The 20,840-nt window shown below is 33.0% G+C and overlaps 2 non-coding genes across 2 annotated transcripts; both read left to right on the top strand.

Moving 5' to 3' along the window:
• The first annotated feature begins 8,585 nt into the window (after positions 1-8,585).
• On the top strand, positions 8,586-8,657 carry TRNAE-UUC (transfer RNA glutamic acid (anticodon UUC)). Its single transcript has one exon. It is a non-coding gene; the product is annotated as a tRNA-Glu (tRNA).
• Positions 8,658-8,660: 3 nt separating this feature from the next.
• TRNAQ-UUG (transfer RNA glutamine (anticodon UUG)) lies at positions 8,661-8,732 on the top strand. The gene has a single exon. It is a non-coding gene; the product is annotated as a tRNA-Gln (tRNA).
• The last annotated feature ends 12,108 nt before the right edge of the window (positions 8,733-20,840 follow it).

Raw genomic sequence — 20,840 nt, 5'->3', positions numbered from 1 at the left:
AGTGGATTTTGTAAAGAAAATTAGTCAATCTCTTTTCCCATTAAAATATAGGATAAGTGATGTTTCTCCATTTAGTTCATTAGTATTTTATAATGGCTTAAATAAAAGCTCCTTTCATTAAAACTTTTTATTTTAAAATTTTTTTAAATCTCAATGACCCATTATGGGCCAAAGTATTCAATTGAAAAAATGTTTTTCAACAATGACTCATCACTCCTTTACTTCCAACTATTCTGTTAAGTGAAATTGTAAAAAAAATAGTTAGATTTTTCTAACAAATTAGAAATCATGCTAAAAATCTCACATATACTTCCTTTAACAGATTATTTACCGCTCCATACGATGGAGCAAACAATAAAATTCTGAGAGTTTTAGTTTGCTCATTTCACAAAGATATGTGCGAAAAAAAATCACATTAATCAAAAATCAAATTCTGAGACATTCACTTCATCACATTGTATTTTCGTCTACAATGAGTATGCGTGCAAGCTTTGATGTCCATGGCTACTCAAGAAATAGTTAAAAAATTAATGACAAAGTTTTGATCACAGTCCCAAATAAGATGAACTAGTAAAATGAATAAGAGGAGCTGATAAAAACGCGATTAGCTTACAAAGCTTAGAAAGTCGCTTAACTAATATTTTTTCTATAATTCTAGTTTTAAGAGATGGCAAAGTTATTTTTATAGGTTCTAAATCTTTAACTACTTAACAGTTTTCCTCGAGCTCCGTTCCGCTGCCGTGAATGAGGACTTCCCTGATATGCCGTACAATGCTTGGTCTACACCAATCCTCTGATTTCTCCGGATTTTTCACTTTTTTTTACTTTACAGTATTTTTAATAAATGTCTCTATTAGTCCAGAATAGATTGAATTATAAAACTAGTTCAAGGGCAGGTTTTACTGTTTTTCATTTTGGCTTTGTGTGCTGTTCGAAAAGGAATAATGGCCGAAAACGTGTCAGAAAAGAAATCAGATATTTCTGTCCCGATTGTGAACCTGGATTCTGATTATCTCCATGATTTAAAATGTATCATACCAAAGCTAAATTTTGAAAAGAAATAAAAATGTAAATATTTAAAAAATGCATGTTTTTTCCCTAACACTTATCTCCTGTAAAGTGATCTTCTTAGTTTAACAAATTTGTCAGAAAAAAGCCAACTTTTAGTAAAAATACCTTATTTTCGCCGTAATTAAAATTTTTCTTAAATTAATAAATACAATACATGAAACAGTTTTGACTGATGCTTTGTATTTATGTAATCGATTTTAATACAAAACTGTTTATATAAATATGCTTACTTTTGGTCACAATATGACAGAAAAATGAAACTGGTAAGGGATTAAAGCTGATACATTTTTAGATGTTGTAATTTTAAAGAACTGAATATTATGTTGCACAAAAAAAAAAAAAAAAAAAAAAAAAAAAAAAAAAAGTCACTAAGTAAACCACCTTTTAAAATCAAAAGTAAGTGTAAACACTATAGATTTCATTGCAACTACTTTTAAACGCTCATCAGTTTACAACTGGTTTTCTTAGTTTTTAAATTTTTTTAAGTCAAAAATGCATATAAACTTACGAAAGGGAAAAATTTAAATGACACTGTAGATTTCATTGCAAATACTTTTAAACGCACATCAGTCTATAATTATGTTTTTTTCTATTAATGAAAAGGATTGCAAATACAAAGTCTATTTATAAAAGGAGGAGGAATAACATTTATTAGATGACAAAAAACTTCTCTAATAATTCCAGTATCTATATTTGCAACTAATCATTTGCATCTGGGGGAGTGACGTAAGGAGAAAAAAATCCTTGAACGATGTTTCAAAGCAATGAACAAGGAAAAGAAAAGATAATTTTCCTCCTCTGCTTCTTACTGCAGCATACGTTTTCTTAATGCTGAAAATAATCTAGTTAATATTTTTTTTATCATCTTTGTTTCAGAAGTGGGTGAAGTATTTGTTTTGTGATCTGTGAAAGCTTCACTCTATCTACCTGATACATTTTTAGATGGTGAAATTTTAAAATAATTGAGGTCAAATAGCAGAAAAAAAATTGAGCGATTTTCGATAGAAATCGATCCCCAAAAAATAAGAAATTATACTAAAACCTTCCTACAAATATCATTAAAATGATTCTTTTCCTTACTCTATACGATGGCGAAAAAAATAAAATTTTGAGATCCTTATAGTTTATTCTTTAAACGAAGATAGGTGCAAAAAATCGTTTTAACATTACATTTAAAAAACTCCAAATCAAATTTTGGAAAACTCGCTTTACCTCATTGTAGTTTCATACACAAGCAGTGCGTGTGTAAAATTTGTGCCCTATAACTTATCAGGAAGTAGTTTAAAAATCGATGACGGAAACCTTAGCGACAAACGCAAGAGCGATCTAAATAAAACCTTATAAAAACTACATCAAATGATAATCTAAATGGAAATAAATTTTCATTGCGGTTCCTTCTTGCTTCTTTCTTGAAAATTGAAAGTACCAAGCAAGTTTAGAGGCAGGAAATTTTGTAACAATATTACGTGTATAATATTAAATGTAACCTACGTATTGAAAAGAATAAAGATATTTGCTCGTGATTGCTGATCATTTCTGAATATGGGTAGAAAAAATTCTCCTCAAAAGAACTTCCACTAAATTGTTGGTGACTCATTTTTAAATAAATGTGCTAGTGGAATCTTAGTTGGTATTAAAAAGAAATTGACGTCTAAATTCAATTTTATCAGTGACTTATTCTCATATATTGGTGCTGGGTGGTCAAAATCGACGTCTTGAAACAAAAAACCCATTTCACTATTTATGCTTGTTATAACCCACCGAACAATAATAAATTAAGTTTCTAGGGTCTTTCCTTCCTTAATAAAACTATCCTCTGTGGAGATTTTAATGCTCATAGCTCCCGCTGGAATTATAACGATTCTAACCATCCGGGAGGATAATGGAGGACCTAATTAACCAAACTGGAACTAATCTACCAGAACACGGATATTCCTTCTTATATTCATTATAATGGAAATGGTACAAATCCCGATCTGAATTTAGCCACCGTTGATTTAGCTGGGGATGCAAGAAGAGAAGCCATTTATGATCCTGGTTCTGGACATCGTTATGATCACGACCAGTTTTGAATTACAGTCCTCTTACCCTTTAGTAAATAAAGTGAAAAGTAGGTGGAATTTTAAGAAGGCGAAGTGGGGAAATTCTTTGCTGTGAACTTGAGACTTTTTTTTCCCAGCCACCTAACTTTTTAAACCCTAAGACGAGCATCGACAAGGCATTCCCTTATTTTTCTGAATTGATTTTGACAACCGCAAAGAAGTGGATATCTAGAGGTAACCAACTAAGGTTCAAAGCTTTCTTTAAGCTTGTGAAAAAGGGGTTACGGTTCTCCAGAAGCTAAAAACGAGTGCAAGCCTCCATTCTATTAAGCTTCTGACATCGCTAACAAAAGACTTTTAGAGATTTTGCCACTTGGGCCTGTGAGGGCAAGCCTTGGAGTGTTCTCTCAACAAACCCAGATTTGTTCCTGATCACCCGCGAACAGTTGCGGTTGCATCGTTTAGACTATTGACGGGACATTGTCTACAAATAATTTATTTCGCATTAGACTGGCTGATTCGCCGTTGTGGGTTTTATGTAATAGTGGACGGCCAATGACGGCGGAACATTTGGACGAGTGTGAAGCACTGACAAATTTTTCTTGTGGATTTCAGCGCTATTGGTAAACAAGGAGTTTAATGGCCTGACGGCCAATGTAACTGGCATTTGACAAATAAAAATAAAAATTGTGTATTTAAATATTCAGCTTCAGTTAAAATAATATCTGATAACTGAAAGCAGTACGTAAATTAAATTTTCGAGGAAAGATGTAGTTGCCTTAAAACATTTTAAAATGGTTTCTTATCGACCACAGTCGAATAGTGCAGAGCGGGTGAACAGAAACAAAGTTAAAATTATCCCCATCTAAGTAAGAAATTACCATCAACGTTAGGATGACTGTGTCAATGAATTAGCATTTCCTTTAGAAGACCAGATATGATACAACTGGGAAAGACATATGATTATCAACACACGGCAGCTTGAGAAATACACTGCTGACCGTTAAAATTGCAACACCAGGAAGGAATGATTTGAAAAACGTCAAAATTACATGAAATAAAGAAGAGTTTAGGATATGCAAATGATTAATATTTTAGAGCATTTAGATGACGCAGGAGGGAGAAACGACATCTAGAACACTGCATAAAAGAAAAGTTGTGTAGTGGATTTCTTATTCGGAAAGCGCATTGTAAGGTCGGAGTTTGCTCAGAATACAACGACATCACGGACCATTAGTCAGGAAATGAGCATGTTTGCAACACGCCCAGTATTCGCTCGTATGGTGCGTCGTCGTTTGCAGCAGCGTGGACCGTTAGCACGGCGACTATTACTTCGGCTTCCATTGACAATGCAGCATAGAGACAGATGGCGACTCTGGTGCGCCGAACGACAAAGCTGGATACAGGAGTGTTATAATGTCATCTTTTCAGGCGAGTCCTGTTTCTGCGTGCAGTATTCTGATTGCCGTATACGTGTCTGGAGGTTCCGAGGAGGCCACATGTCGCCTGCTAGCATTTAGTATCAGCATAGCGGCCCTGCACCTGGTGTGATGGTTTGGACAGCCATTGGATACATGACACGCACATCTCTAATTCGGATCGACGGTAATTTGGACGCAGATCGGTACATTTCTGAGGTCTTACATTCAGTGGTTGTGCCCTATTTTCGAGGCCTGCCAAACGCCATCTTCCAATAAGATAATGCAAGACCACATGTTGCACGTCGTGTTCTGATCTTCCTCGGCACACTGGGTATTCGATTGCTCTGGCCTGCACGGCCACAGATCTGTCACCCATTGAAAACATCCGGTCATGGGTTGCTGAGAGACTCGCCGCCACCCCTCTCCAGCTAATAGGGTTGATGAAGTTTGACATAAACTTGAAGAAGCATGGAATGAGTTGCCCTTTTCTGTCATCCAAGCCCAGTTCGACTTCATACCTAACCGGGCAAGGACCGTTTTAGCTGCCAGGTGTGGCAGCTGTTTCTACTAATTTCGCCCCCCAAATTGCTTACAAATTGAATCATTCTGTCTTCATGTCATACTATTTACGTACATAAATATCTTTTTTGCATTTGCTTTCCTTCATGGTTGCAATTTTAATGGCCAGCAGTGTACTTCTTTTTGACTAGCGTCGGTTACATTCAACATCTACCAGATGCGTTACTTTGACACAATTAGTAAGTAGATTGGTACATTTCTGACATCTTACGTACAGTGGTTGTGCCCTATCTTCGAGGCCTGCCAAACGCCATCTTCTAAAACGATAATGCAAGACCACATGTTGCACGTTGTTTTCTGACCTTCCTCTATACATAGGATATTCGATTGCTGCCCTGGCCTGGACGGTTTCTTGATCTGTCCCCATTGAAAAGATTTGATCATGGGTTGCTGAGAGATTGGCTCGACACTTCTCTCCAGCTAATAACGTTGACGAAATGTGGCATAGACTTGAAGCAGCATGAAATGAGTTGCCCTTTTCTGTCATCCAAGCCCAGTTCGACTCCATGCCTAACCTGGTAAAGTCCGTTTTAGCTTCCAGAGGTGGCAAATGCTTCTACTCATTTCGCACCCTTGTAAACCCCCAAACTGCTTAAAATTTAATCATTTTGTTTTCATGCCATACTGTTTACGTACAATAAATATCTTTTTTGTATTTGCTTTCCTTCATGCTGTTGCAAGTTTAATGACCAACTGTGTAAATCAGGCAGCGACATCTAAAATTTTTTAAAAATATTAATAACTTAATAACCAAACAGCATTGTTATCTGTTTTTTAATAACATTATGCTTCACGATGATTGCAGAGTTCAGCTAACTGGGCTGCGAAGCGTTGAGTGTGATGACGAGGAGATAAGCCTAAATTTTGAATTCTAGAAAAAAGAATCAAGTAAGTTTAATAAAAATAGGTATATTAATATATAAATATATCAAGACTGAGGAGCCAATTTTCAAAAAGTACTTTTTAAGTAATGATAGAAGTACCGACGCTTCTTATGCTTTGATCAGTAAAATTTTCCAAAAAATATCGATTAACAATTTTAAACATATAAAAACAAATCGTCGGAGCCTAATTCTTGTGGAGTGCGGCTGAGTTTAAATCCTGCCGCTGTTGACTGTAAAAAATCCCGCCTGATCTACGACAAATCAAGATGTAGACTGATAAGTCTAGAGAAATAGCATTAGGTAGAACTTTCAATAAATAAATATGTTATTTAAAATAGTTGTAATAAAGTTTATTTTAAGTTAAAACATGAATTATGAAGCAGAAAATTCGTTCGAAAAATTTGTAAACAGGCTTTCCAAATACAGTCTATGAACACAATGCTTAGAATGAGATACATTTCGCAAGAGAAGAAGAGGAAAAATGTGGTCACGTGGTTTAATAACAACATCCGCTTGTGCTGTGTTTACAATGGGTCGATAGCACATATTCCGCTGAAATTAATTGATTTTTCGAATATAGAAATTTATGGCTATTGCGAGAAATTAAAAAATACGTTTGGAAATGATTTCTCTTTCCTTGATGTCAACAAGAAGGGTCTTTTGTTATTCAAGAAAAAACGTGGGAACAATATTTGTAGTAACAAAGTAATGCCGGATAAACAAAGTAATGCCGGATAGCACGGTACTTATAACAAGCTGCGTTAAGGCCGAAATGAAGAAATCAATTAATTATGAAACATCTGTACAAATTTCTGCAGAAAACAAGGTAAGATTTATAATTAATGCTTACCAGTATTAATAAAGTTTTATTAAGAAAATTAAGTGTATATCAGTTAATTGAAAACTATTCCCGAGACTTTGAATAATGTTTTCCAAACCTTGAAATGTAAGCACATTCTAGTTCATGAATAGTTGTTCTAAATTACTGAAATAGCCGAATTCGTGAAAGATCTGTTTATCTGCAAGAACATAAATACAAAGCCAATTTTCTCTTATTAATATTAATTAGTGTCATAGAATATTTTATGCAGCTAAAATTTTATTAATTTCACCAGGATATGTTTTAATATTTCAGCTGTTGTAATCGATTTTTAATGGCTACACATAAATATCGGAATGTTAACTTTTTTAATACCTTCCATTGTAGATATTAAGATACCAACAGCTGTAATATTAGAAGCATCAGTAATACTGAAACATTTTAATATAAAAGGACGCTTTTATAAGAATTTATAATTAATTCTAAATTTTAATGGGAGATTGCTGAGATTTTAGTTTAAATATTAAATTAGCATGTATATTTAGTCCTTGAAAACCACTGGTTGTGTCAGTCCATAGTTTGAGATAACATGTGCCTTAGGTATATGCATTAGAATTACACTAGTCTATTTCCTATGGCAGATATTTTCAATAAATACACTTGAAAATCTTTTTGAGCTACATGATTTTAAAATAAAAAAAGTTGCACATAAATTATGTAACTTACAAGATTAAAAACAAATTTATTTTTTGAATATTTAAAATGTGTACAGATAGTACTTTATTATTATTTATTATTATAAAATGAAGACAAATTTATTATGAAAAATTATTAGTTTCACAGCTAGTACTGCAGTTAACTTAATTGCACAAATCTCTATATTTTCTTTTTATCATTTATATTATAGTATAGAAAATGTGTTAATTTGTAGTATATACTATCAATAGGATAATAGTCAGTTGCTAAAAATTAAATTTTAAGTTGTATAAAATTATATATTAATCTAGAACTGCGTAGAACATTGGCATCGTTATACCAACTATTTATAGTTACTCTTCTGCTTGTTAAGCTGATAAAATTATGACTTCAAAATATTTATAGTAACTTTCTTTTCAGTGTAGAAGAGAAATCTATGTAAACATGATTTTATGTATTCATTTTTGATTTTTTATAAATGAATTAATTATCAGATCACGGAAAGAATTCATAAATAAATATTAACAATCAAAACATGGTAAAGCAGCGAACAAAAGAGTACCGTGAACATAACAATAACATATAAGAGTTACCAAAATTATACTAACCAAATGAATGAACAGTTAATTAATGGATGAAATAATAAAAGATTTTAATGCAAATTAAATGCAAACTTCATAAATAATTAAAAATAAACAAAGTTTCCGAATTTTCAACACATCTACCACAGCACAAGCTTAGTAGAACTGCTTGGAAACACTAGCAGTTCTTATATCACGTGACCTCCGACTTCACCAGAATGTATCTCATTACGTGTGGGTAAGAAACAGATGATATAAATAAATAATAAAGATTTGAAAAAAAAAAAAAAAAAAGTTACTTTCAAGGTATGCGTTTTCGTAAATAATTTTGCATACATTTATCACCTTTATCATAAATTTATTATAAAATACCAGAGAATGTGTAATCAAACACAGGTGGAAATTTTCTCTTACTGTACAGTCAAAACGTATTTTCATGTTTACTCAGCAGTAGCACGGCAAAGATGAATTTAGTTAAAACAACATTGTGTTCCCATGTGGTCTAGTGGCCAGGATTCCTGGCTTTCACCCAGGCGGCCCGGGTTCGATTCCCGGCATGGGAAGTGGGTTCCATGGTGTAATGGTTAGCACTCTGGACTTTGAATCCAGCGATCCGAGTTCAAATCTCGGTGGAACCTTGGTTTTTTTCCCATAAGTATGCATTTTATTTCAGTTATTAGTATTTAATTTTTCTTGAATGTCATTATGTATAAAACTAAGTTTCCACATTTTAATTTAAATCAGTAACTGAATGACTAATGAGAATTACATGAATGTAAACACACTTAATATAATATAGAAAAATAAAACACGTAAAGAAATGAAAAAAAATGAATGAATTTACCTTGCGATAAGAAACGATTCATTAATATACCAAGAAGTGAGAAGATGTGCGACATTATCGTAAGAAATGTTTTCCGTTTTGCAATAAAATTTCATGTAGACAGAATTTTTTCCGAAATATTACGTATGCTCGATGTCATATGTATTCTGAAGCCTGATGCGCAAGGAATTTATATTCGGAGAAAAACTAACCTGAAGTTTTTAGGAAAAGTGAAGCGATGGATTCATTCTCGAGTATCATAAACTTCTTTATGCTGAACATTGTTTTGTTTTACAAACTCATCACGCCTCAATTCGATTTTTAATGCTATTCTACAATATATATGCACATACATTATTGGTATAAATTCGACAACTCGCATTTGTTTATCATTTCACAATTTTCAGTGAAGAAATTATATTATTATGTTACACAAATTTTAGAACAGGCGTAAGAACAGTAAAAGCATTAATCTTTGATGAGCTGTGTAACTACTGTCCAAGCATACGTGGCTGGAAGACAAAAACGCATTTATTCCATATGCTATTCCTCTTCCTAGTTTTTACACTTTGCTTCCATTCCGATATAAGAAAAACGTAATATTCGATAGATGATAATTATCGGTAAACTTTATTACTAAAACAATTAAAAATGAAAAAAATGTAAAAGAATTTCCTTTCTCTAACCAAAATGCAATTTAACAAAAAATTGGAAGAAAAAAAAAAAAAAGAAAAAAGAAAAGAAAAAAGAAAAACTAAGCAAAACGTCAGTTATTGGGGACTTTTGAATAATACTGACAACACGTTTTATCGTCCAGCAGTAACCCTGCTATAATATTTCATTGATTATCGTCTTTATAATTGTGGTCAAATATTTATTTTACCAAAGCCGTCAACCTCATTCTTTACCTGAAGATTAACTAAGGTAAATGCTATTAAATAAGTTATCTTGCAAAGTAATTTTAAGTTACCGAATTTTTTTTTAAATACTTGTTTTAAAATAACGTAACGCGTGTGCATTGTGACTGCCACAATTAAGAATTTTATTATTAAATTAACCAATCGCATAAGACTTTGGTGACATTTGAATCCTAAATGATTAAAATTGCTAATTTTGGCGACAATCCAGTTTGAGTGAAAATTAATTTTTTGTTTATGAAAATCCATAGCAAAAGTTTACAATTGGGTGCCCTTGTTTCTTGGCGATTCTTTTTTGACGCCAAGATCGGAGCCAGAAAGACACAATTTCAAGATGGCCGCTACACAAAACCAAAATAAAAAGTCAAAGAATTGCACAAACTCTGTGTCCATGTACACATCAATCTGTTTTCACTTAAAAAAAATCCCAGAATTTCACAAACTAGGTATTGCACATTGCCTTAAAATTTGTCCATGTACACATCAATCTATTTTCATTTAAAAAAAAAAAAACAATCAGTAAGCTAAAACAAAGTTAAAACTATGATGGTAACCAGAAATGAGGTTTCATCGCCAAAATTTAAAAAAAAAAAAAAAAAAAAAAAAAAAAAAAAAAATTATCGCTAATCGAAAGGGCACCCAATTCTACACGAGCTACGAAAACCACGAGCCAAATCCATGAAGCAGTATAAGAAATCTAACTTATATTAATACTTACTTAATTTGTAAGATTCTCCTCTTTCCTCCCTTCCACGTACCCTTCCTGAAACTATCCTGCTTATGTCTTCATTATTACTCATAGTATTTAATAGATGAAGAATTATGCATAACTTTTTTGGTACTATTCCGTTTTGAGGACCGTAAAAAAATCCCCAAACAATTGTTGATGCCAGTGCTGCCAAAAATAATTGCGGCAACCCTAACGCAAGAAAGGAAGTATAATAGTATATAACTATTTAAGATTGATGTTTCAAATTAGATGAAAGGTTAATTTCATATAATATTTTTTATTATTGTAATTTATATAAAAAAGGCTAAACATAACTGAATGGAAGCATATGAGTAAATAACTATTTCAGATCATTATTATAATTTATATAAAAAAAATCTGATGTGTACACCACATGACTTCCTTGTACGGAATATTAAATTATACGCATTTTTTCTTGCATTTTATTTAAACTTATTAGACTGAATTAAACATACTTCGCCAACAGCGCATAAACCACAAAAGAATAAATGCATTCTTTAAAATTCACTTTGTTTACCATAGCGACAATCTGGCGCTAGGTTTACTTAACAGTATTATATTTCGTTCATACTATAACTCTGAATGCACAAAATTTATATCATTTAAAGAATTATCTAATTGTTGCCACATGTTCTATTCAAATACTATAATAAAGCTAGAACTATGTATAAAAGAAATTAAGCAAACAAAACAAAAAAGAAACAGTTTTTCACAGACGATTGAGTATTTCTCATTCAATTAATTCAGTTCTCACATCGCGACAAGGCAAAAATACATAAAAACTCAAAATATCTGTATTAAAAGTTACGAAGTTAATCTTAAACGCTTATTTTCTCGAAAAAATTCAAGAAAGGATTAAGCATGATTTAATTGGCAATAATAAATGAATGCGTTATCTTTGTTGTTGCTACGCTAAGTTTCTCTAGATTGGCAAGAAATCCACTAGTCTCCTGTTTCAAATGTAAACATCAATGGCCGCCATCAAATTAGGCTTAGCGGCACTTAAACAATTTTAAAATTACTAATTCAGAAGTCAAACAACAAAAATCAGCGTTAATTTACAAAATTTTCACAGGACTAGTTTCGATGGTTTTACCGAACCATCATCTTCAGCTGCAAAACCGCAAATGAACAAGATAGGAAATAATGTTTAGATAAGATAAGAAAGCCCGGACAAGAATAAGCAAGTGGCGCCATCTGTTGGCGAAACCAGAACTAAAACATAATTTCTCTAAAAGCCGAAGGCAAATTTGGATTGGAATTAGGATCGTTAACTAGAACAGAAAGATTTTTATGAATGTGAAATGCCTCTAGAAAATCCAGTTCTCCAATGGAAGATGTTTTTTGAATAATTTTGGCAGCAGAAAAATTGAAAGTGTGATTTTCGGACCAACAATGTTGAGCAACAGAAGACTTCTGTGTTTCCTTTTTTCTAACATATGCCTCATGTTCTTTGACGCGAAATTTTAAGGCTCTCTTAGTTTGGCCAATGTACATTAAACCGCACTGGCAAGGAATCCTATAAATACCCCAGGAATTCATATCCGGAATGGGGTCCTTGAGTATAGAAGTTGGAATTTTATTGATGGGAGAGTAAACAACCCGAAAGTTAAATTTCTGCAAAATATGTGCAACTTTATAGCTAATTGAAATTAGCAACTTTATAGCTAATTGAAATCAATTAGCTATAAAGTTGCACATATTTTGCAGAAATTTAACTTTCGGGTTGTTTACTCTCCCATCAATAAAATTCCAACTTCTATACTCAAGGACCCCATTCCGGATATGAATTCCTGGGGTATTTATAGGATTCCTTGCCAGTGCGGTTTAATGTACATTGGCCAAACTAAGAGAGCCTTAAAATTTCGCGTCAAAGAACATGAGGCATATGTTAGAAAAAAGGAAACACAGAAGTCTTCTGTTGCTCAACATTGTTGGTCCGAAAATCACACTTTCAATTTTTCTGCTGCCAAAATTATTCAAAAAACATCTTCCATTGGAGAACTGGATTTTCTAGAGGCATTTCACATTCATAAAAATCTTTCTGTTCTAGTTAACGATCCTAATTCCAATCCAAATTTGCCTTCGGCTTTTAGAGAAATTATGTTTTAGTTCTGGTTTCGCCAACAGATGGCGCCACTTGCTTATTCTTGTCCGGGCTTTCTTATCTTATCTAAACATTATTTCCTATCTTGTTCATTTGCGGTTTTGCAGCTGAAGATGATGGTTCGGTAAAACCATCGAAACTAGTCCTGTGAAAATTTTGTAAATTAACGCTGATTTTTGTTGTTTGACTTCTGAATTAGTATTTATTCGGCGTGTTATTGTGTCTTAATTTTAAAATTGTTGATAATTGTAAAAATATTGCATACAGATTTACTAAAGGCATAAAACCCTTAACCGGAAGATAAAAACAACATAATTCAATCATTTTTAGAGCAAAAAATGTACAATTTACAAACGTATAGGAGTAAAGAAACTGAGATCACTGAGCCGGGTAACAGAGTGGATATATTTATAAATATATTTATATACGTTTGGCGCGGCCGATTGAAACCAAAATACGAGGTGCACATCTACATGTTATAGTAGTCTTATATACAAAATTTCAACGTTCTGAGGCTACTCGTTTTTGAGTTATGCGAGATACGTACGTACGCAGGTACGTACATACGTTCGTACAGACGCCACGAAAAATTCTCTTCAGAATTCAATTTAAAGCAGTTTTTTTAGTTTTTTTGGAGGAAAAGAGTCTTTTATTCTGTCCTTACGTACACATATCACGCAAAAACAGCGTTAAATTGCATTCGAAAGCGGTCAAAGGGGATATTTTCGTTGAAATATGCTGCCTGAAGCTTTTCGCGATTACAATACTTCCTTTTTACTTCGTACAAGGAAGTAAAAAGGCTAAACATAACTTAGTGGATGGCTGCATCGCTATTTCGCTACTGAGTTATCCCTAAAGCATAATTTCATCTCGTTGGTTCAAACATAATTTTCTATAATGAATGATGCCTTTTCTTTGAAAAATTCTATTGCAGACTTTTCGTCATGGGCAATTTCCAAATTCTTAAATCCATAGGATATCAAAAACGATTTAAAAATTAAACTAGTATTTCAATGGTGTCTTAAAAAATATAGAACTATCTAAACTTACGAAATCTGAAATCAGCGCGTACGCTAGATTTGGCACGCTGTTTAAATGAGCGCGTTTGCTAGATTTGGTGCTTTTGCGCATCCATTTTCCCTGCAATTTTTTTATGGTCCTTAAAACGGAATAGTACCAATTATTTCTATCATCATTAAAATTTCTTTGAGAGAAATACAACAGCTGATGCGTAGTTTTGCTAAAATGTCAAATGTAGAAAAATCATGCAATGTGATATACATGATTTTATCTTGTTATGATATTGATGCAAGAAAATATTTTTTTAAATATTAATTATGTTCTAATTTTTAAAATAAATCCTTAACTAACAATTTCAGAAATTCCGTTTGACAGCCCCTACTGTAAACTAATATTTGCGACTTCAAGGGTATTTAATATATTATTTCGATTTCCATGCTAACCAATTAACAAATACCAGAAAAACAAGTAACTGTAAAAGTTAAAATCAATCAATTTTAAAATATTGAAAATAACGAAGATAATAAAATCTGGCACTAAATTGGACTTTTGATTCGCACTCATAGCCTGCGACCATAACTAGACTATTTACTGGATTAGTGTAGTTAATAAAATTTCGATTAATGTTTCATTAATCACAGATATAAATAAAATATGTGCACACTTTTAAAAATATTGTAGATAGAGTGGTACATAATTCACCAATATACATTACAGAAAATAGTAGATGAATTGCAACCGCAAGCTAAAAAAGTACTTTATATTAAACTATAAAGTACTATAAAGTACTTTATATTATTTAGATTATAAGGTATTAGCTTCCTTCTTCCTGCATGGATTCGAGGTGTAACTGGAAGAACACTCGACACGAATTCGGGAGATCCGGAATTCGAAACCCGGCGAAAGCAGTGCACATTTTTTACGTCTTCAGCACTCAAAAAACTTGATGGCTCTGAAAATGGCGCCCGAACTAAAAGATCGTGGACGATAATTCGTCACCACTAGGATTCGATGATTGGATCCCCTCATCCTCAGTCGTCCTTTAAAAGTTGGAGTATATAAGGTATTTTCTTCCTCCTTTCTGCATACCTTCGTGGTGTAACTGGAAGCACACTCGACGCTTATTCGGGCGGTCAAGTCGGGAGTTAGAAACCCGGCGAGGGCACTACACATTCTTCACGTCTCCAAAAAAGGCCTAATGATTCTGCAACATTTACAAGGAAGAGTTCAGTTTTCTTTTCATACTTATGAAAGACTTATCTGTAACACAAATCTTGTTTCCTATTTAAATGAGGTGCAGGGCAAACCCTCGCATTTAAAGCGATGATGTTACCCTGGTTTTAAAAGTTAACTTATCGATGGAATGCCTTTAACATTAAAAACGTTTGAAAATGTAGATGGTACACCACAGCGCGGCCACAAGAACAGCTTGAATAAAGTTTTTTGAACATAACAAAGCATGCGATAGCCAAATATCTAAGGAAGGGATGCTTTCGTGAAGGACTTTATAAGAGAAACCGGTTCGTATTCATGTTTACACGTAGGGAAAACCAGGAAAATGAACCAAGCAGCGAACCCGTCCACCTGCGTTTGAACTCAGATCGAACTATCAGCATTCAGCGGTTTTAACCACTCTTCCAGTGGTGATGTGTAACACCATTCTCTTAAATATCTATACACCACAAAATTTTGACATTAATTGTTTTGGAAAAAATCTCTAAGTTGGTCTACTTGGTATTCAGTCACTATCATTGGAGAGGAATTACTATTATTAATTTTCTAACAAGTACTTAATGGCACTCATTTGATAATGAGACTTTCTCCTGACGATAATCGAGCCCACCAGCGGCCGAGCGGTAAAGACGCTGAACACTGGTAGTTCGGTCCGAGGTTCGAATCCCGCAAACGGGCTGGCTGCATGGGCGTTTTCGTGGTTTTCCCCATGTGTAACGTGTATACGAGCCAGTTTCCCTTGGAAAGTCCTCCACGAAGGCATCCCTCCCTTTAGGCAGATAGCCCTCGTGTGCTTTGCCGTAATTAAATAATCCAATCCAATCCTGATAATAATCCTACTTGCCTGATTTTTTTGAATCACTTTAGATATTTGAAATTGCTTACTTGGAATTATAAATGCACAACTACTGCTCTTTACTTTTTAATTTCCATTAATTTAAAAAAAAATAAACCATATAAGATTTTATTTCGTGGCAAAAGTTATTCATAAAAAATTCATGAAATTTGCGCAAATTGTAAAATTTTGACATATATTTTAATGAGCTAGATTATTATTTGTAAACGTCCGCTGCCGTTTTGGGAGTAGACCTTCTCTGTCAGTCGCCTCACGAATACATCGGTTTTTTTTTTTTTTTTTTTTTTTTTTTTTTTGTCGACAAAAGATGTATTGTGCAAACGCTAGGACATTGTTTTTGCAGATCTTTGGTAAAATGTTCACCTCTTTCAGCACAGCTAATTTTCTCACTATTCATTTGCATTTACCAATCGCTAATTTACACATTGTCATTCATCTTCGTCACTTTCATCACTGCAACTTTTTATGTTTTCTTTACCTACGGATCGAATAACTTTTTTTTTTTTTTTTTTTTTTCAAAATCTGAAAGTTTAAATCACTGTTTTCTACATTTGTGCACTCCTAAACGTCAATTCAAGCGATGTCTTCGCATTGTTTTATCCTTTGAAATATGGAATAGAATTCCATGTTAGTTGGCGCCTGGCTGCTTTTGCTTTCATGTTTTCTCTTTCTTCCTAAAATTTTATCAAAACATCGAAGGATTGTGTCTTCTTTCACAAAATTCAAGGTTTTTAAACACACACGCAAGGAAACAACTCTTTATTTGGATGAAATAAACCATTTTCAGTAAACAATAAGTTTCTTTTAGCAGGTTTAATTTCTTTAAACATTGTTTCACACGTAGAAAAAATTCGGATCTCAACATTTTGTAAAAAAGCAAAATTTAAAAATCTATTCTTTCTTCAAAGCAATCATATTTTATCATTACCAATGCTATAATTGAAAATAAAAGTAAGACTCGATTCTTCCTTTTCTGTATTCTTTCTTGAATTCTTTAATCACACATGACAAATTAGGTAAACCGTTAAAAGAACCATTACTGATGAGAAGGGTCAAAAGATAAATCACTAGTAAATAAATTTGCGAATATTACAAATTTCCGTTGTATCATTCCTAATGTTACTACATTTTTCCAGTGACGTATTTAAAATGATTTATGGCGCAGTTAACAAAGACCTCTTATTGATAGAGGCGTTGTTAGTAGAATTTCTTCTTAATAGTTTTTTAGAATTTCAAGGGACATGAAAATTCTAGGGATTTCAAAACATCTTTTAGAAAGAATTAATGGATCATTTTACGATATTATTAAATTTTTTCATTGATTTGTAATAACAAAAAAAAAAAAGGTTATTTAAGGAAAGCACATGTAAAGTATCTGCCTAAGCTCCATAACAGGGTGTCCGCCGATAACATCGCGGCAAAAACATCGCGGACGAAAACGTCGCGAAGAAAACAACGCAAGGCGAAAACGTCGTGCTACAAAACATCGTGGGAGAAAACATCGCAAAGAGAAAACATCGTGATGCAAAACATCGACGTTGAAAATAAAGCGGTTCAAAAACTTCGCAATTTAAAAATATCGTCGTCGAAAATATAGTGATAAAAAATAAAGTATCTACAAATCATCGCATGACGATAGCATCGCAGACATGCTTTTTTCAGGCTTTAGTAACTGAAAATGGATATTCCCATAATGATTTGTGAGCGCAAGATGGAAAGAAGGATAATTTTTACTTTCACATTTTTTTTATTAACTGATAAATTTTTGCTGAGAAAATAAGAAGGAAACTTAAGCATAGAAAATTATTGCAACTTATAGCACTTAATAGAATTTTAAACTGACATGGTTAATTAACAAAGGCCATGAATAAATAATTTCTATAAAGTTTTTACTGGTAAATTTTCATAGAAAGTATAATCTATAAGTTGCATTTAATTTTCTATTCTTAAGTTTCCTTCTTACATTTTCAGCAATATTTTATTAGTTAATAAAAAATGTGAAAGTAAAAATTATCCTTCTTTACATCTTGCGCTCACAAATCATTATGGGAATATTCATTTACAGTTATTAAAGCCTGCAAAAAAGCATGTCTGCGATATTATCGTCATGCGATGATTTGTAGATACTTTATCTTTTACCACGATATTTTCGACGACGATGTTTTTAAACTGCGAAGATTTTGAACCGCTTTATTTTCGACGAAGATGCTTTGTACCACGATGTTTTAGAACTGCGATGTTTTCTCTTTGCGATGTTTTCTCCCACGATGTTTTGTAGCACGATGTTTTCGCCTTGTGTTGTTTTCTCCGTGACGTTTTCGTCGGCGATGTTTTTGACTGTAACCCCATAACAGGTATGGCCAGAAATTCCATATGAAATCTGAGAGTTTCTTATCTCCTCTCTTCCAATACCATTCTCTCATAAGTGTGATATTAATATCGCAGAAAATTAGATATTAAGTGCACTTACGCAAGAGAAAGACACTGCTATCACAAACATCTGTGCTTTACCGTGAATTCGAGTCTAGACTCAAAAGCGTGGAAATTCGGCAGTCAATCTAACTGCTATGGCATACACGGAGGCCAACAGGAAAGAAAATACTAATTTCATGTGCTGCCTATTTTTAAAATATGAAAATAAGAATAAAAATATGAATTTTTGCATTATTATAAGTAATGTGAAAATATATAACATACTTAACCCTTTAACTGTCAAGTTATTTTGATGATTTGGGTACACAAATTGTCAAATTTTTTTATTGCAAAAACCAAATGTTTAGTACAAAATAAAATATACTCAAGTAGTTAAAAATTGATATTTTGACGTACATGGGTAAAATTTTTAAAGTTTTGTAGCCACTGCATATTTGCTTTGAGGCGGCTGCCACTCAACGGCAGTTGCAAAGTTCGCTTCTAGTGGAGCATTATTTTCTAAAAATGAAAAAAATTAATTATTTTCTAAAACATAAATAAATACAAGTGAATACCTATTAGTAGTTCAGTAATTCAGTCTTGTGTGGTACAACTGGAAACACTTTTCCAAGCACAAACCAACTCCACAATCACTACACCAGAATCGTGATTCCTTCCTTATCTTTTCCCCATTTTTATCCTTCTCGAACAACACACTTTGCACTGTCTTGTAAGCTCACGTTTCGCAGGAGTAAGAGGAAAATGGGATATAAAATGTCGTTCAGTAAGACGGGCAGGGTTATCTATTGTAGGTGGTTTGCCAACATTTTTTTGTTCAGAAGCTGCATCATCATATTTATGTAAAAGCTCTTCTACAACCTGGATTCGAAATTCTAAAAATGTAATACGTTTCCCAACTACATTTTTATAGAGCAAATATGAGTTCCAGAGTACCTTGTCTAGTAAATGTAAAAATATCTTTTTTATAATATTTTTTCTGACGTTTTCGGATTGCTGAATGAAAGGATATTTCCTGATCACAGCGATCTACACCACCCATAGTTAGACCGTAATTAGAAACAATCTTCGGCTTGAGTATATCTCCATTTTTTATTTTTGAGGCCAACCATGGAAGTATCATGAATACTTCGGTTGAAGAATCTAAATCATCTATATAACGTTTCAAAGAACTGGAGGCTATTTTACAACAAAAAGACCCCATGCACTTTAAACCAAATAACCTCTAACCTTTGAAATCTTCAGTAAAGTGCTGTCATCTATTGAACTGAGCGCACATTAACTTTTCTCGAGATACAGACGGGTTTTACAAAGAGATGAAGCCGAAATAAACGTCTCCCGATATATATTCGGGTATAACAATACGATGCACTCAAAAAAAAAAAAAAAATTTCCCCGAGTAATACTCGGGCGTGACATTTTCGAACACCAGTGCTGTACCCGAGATTATCTCGGGCATGACAGTTAAAAGGTTAATATCCCCTCTGAAATTTTATTAAATTTTTTCAGTGTGATTATTATACCTTTCTCTATATATGTCAGGCGAACTGCGGCTTATTGTCTGATTAAATGCGGCTCTCATTATAATACGCAAGAACAGTTTTATTGACAATCTAATGAGGATTTTCAAAATTATTCCATAAACACAGCGTTTTCAACAATCAGTAATTAAAAAAATAATTTCATTAAACGTATCATAGTTTTAAAAATATAAGAAAATCGAAATGTGTGAAATGACTAAAATGTGAGAAGTATAGACTTCTGAAAACTGCATTGTACTTTCACAGCATATCGTTTGTTCTGCCCACTTGATTCATTCGGAATAAACGCTTTAGAAAGTGTGCTTATTTTACTCAGTTGGAGTGTTAGAAGTATACATGAAATATTTAGGGACGTTTGAAGATATTATGTTTGTTACTTGATATGCAACAAAGTACTGTTTCTTTTTGTGCGAGAAAGAAAATAGGAAGTCCAAAAATAATGACTCAAATGACATAATTTCGCTCTAAAAAATTATGTGTGCTGAAAATCATTGGCAAACATCAAGCAATGTTCATCTGCAAATCAATTCATCATCGTTGATGCTGATATTCGTGAAAGTGCTGATGAAAGATGAGAAAGCATTTGCTTATTTGAAATTCAATTTTCAAATTCCAGTACGCTAATTCCCAATAATGAATGATACCAAAGTAAAAAGAGTAGTTTTTCAACTGTTTTTGTTGATTTATATGTATGAGCGATAATGCAAGATTCGGGCTTATAGAAGATTCGAGTTTACCAGAAAGCAAATTAGTTTAATGTATAAATATGCTTAGTAGCTTATAATGTATAAATACGTTTCTAGTTGATAAGAATTAGAAATCAGAAATTGATTCTTTTTTGTTATTCGTATATGTTTCATTAATTAGTGTTCTTATGTAAATTTAGCAGTGACTGTATAAGGTATTTCACCCACTTCCGTAGCGTGCCTTAGTGGTGTAACGGTAGCACACTGGGCCGGTATTCTAGAGGTCCGTGGTTCGATTCCCGGCGAAGGCGGTTGCATATTTTTCATCTTTTCGGCTTCCAATTAACCTAATGACTCTAAAACTGTAGTCAGATATAATGAC

The sequence above is a fragment of the Stegodyphus dumicola genome, chromosome 8 (assembly GCF_044657685.1).
Source record: "Stegodyphus dumicola isolate Sdum_Otavi_A_Nest chromosome 8, ASM4465768v1".
Lineage (NCBI taxonomy): Eukaryota > Metazoa > Arthropoda > Arachnida > Araneae > Eresidae > Stegodyphus > Stegodyphus dumicola.
This window is presented reverse-complemented; position numbering and strand designations above follow the sequence as displayed.